The sequence below is a fragment of the Glandiceps talaboti genome, chromosome 4 (genome assembly GCF_964340395.1).
Source record: "Glandiceps talaboti chromosome 4, keGlaTala1.1, whole genome shotgun sequence".
Taxonomy (NCBI): Eukaryota; Metazoa; Hemichordata; class Enteropneusta; family Spengelidae; genus Glandiceps; species Glandiceps talaboti.
Genome location: NC_135552.1, coordinates 5,555,391 through 5,556,490, shown reverse-complemented (window position 1 = coordinate 5,556,490; position 1,100 = coordinate 5,555,391).

Below are 1,100 nucleotides of genomic sequence, written 5' to 3'. Positions count from 1 at the left end.
GGGAAGAAAAAGAAGACAACCTTTCAGTATGGAAAGATGAAAATAACAGCCTCAAGGAACTATTATTGATTGATTAATTAACTAAATTAATTCAAGCTGAACTTGGTGTCATTGCTGGCAACAATAGGGAGCATGCAATGCCAATAAAAATTCAATCGTAAACATACATACCTGTGTTTTGTTTTGATATTGGCACTTGATGTAGTGTACTAGAGTTTGGATGAGATGCTATACAAGTTTGGATGAGATGATCAGATTTTTAACGATTGTGTGTGTGTGTACATCTTGTTGTTAACTGTTGTTGAGACCAATAAGTCCCTTGTTAACCGAACAGAGGGAACGTTGTGGTATATTTTATCCTGAAGCGAACTGGCAACCAATATGGGTGAATTTCCTTGATGAACAAGTGATTATTCTAACAGCGGTGTTCTGAGCACGTTGGAGAAGACCGACAGAGTGATTAGGAAGTCCGTAGAGAATAACGCATTGCCATAATCCAGCTTGGTTGACAAAATGACATGGATTGATGTCTTATTTGTCAGATATTTCCTTGTGGATCCGATCCCACGAAGATGATTATAAATCGAATTGCATGTATTCTTGATGTGATGGTTCAGCATATGGTTTTTGTCAAAAGTAACGTCAATATTCCGTGCTGTGTCAACAACAGGTACAGAAGCTGATCCAATTGTAAGATGGTCTATTAGATCAGGCAGTATGTTGAATTTGGAGCGAATGAGGAGAATCTCTGTCTTCGAATAATTCAACTGCAACTTGTTTGCTGTCATCCATGCTTACAATCATTACGTCATAACTAATACTAATTAGAAGATCTTCTAAGTAGTACTAGTAATGACATTGATTGAACAGATCAACAAGTTCAGGGACAAAGTTATGCATTGGCAATGAATTTGGCTTATGGAACAGTGTAGATACAGTTTTGAAAAGACATCTCCTTATGCATATGATATCCACATCTTTTGGTAAAGTAATCTCATTTAGACTGTTATTGTAGTTGGTTATCAGTTATTTTGATACATCATTGTACCATATAATTCATTTGGCAGGTCTTAGCAATTTTTGAGAGGAGAGGGGGAGCT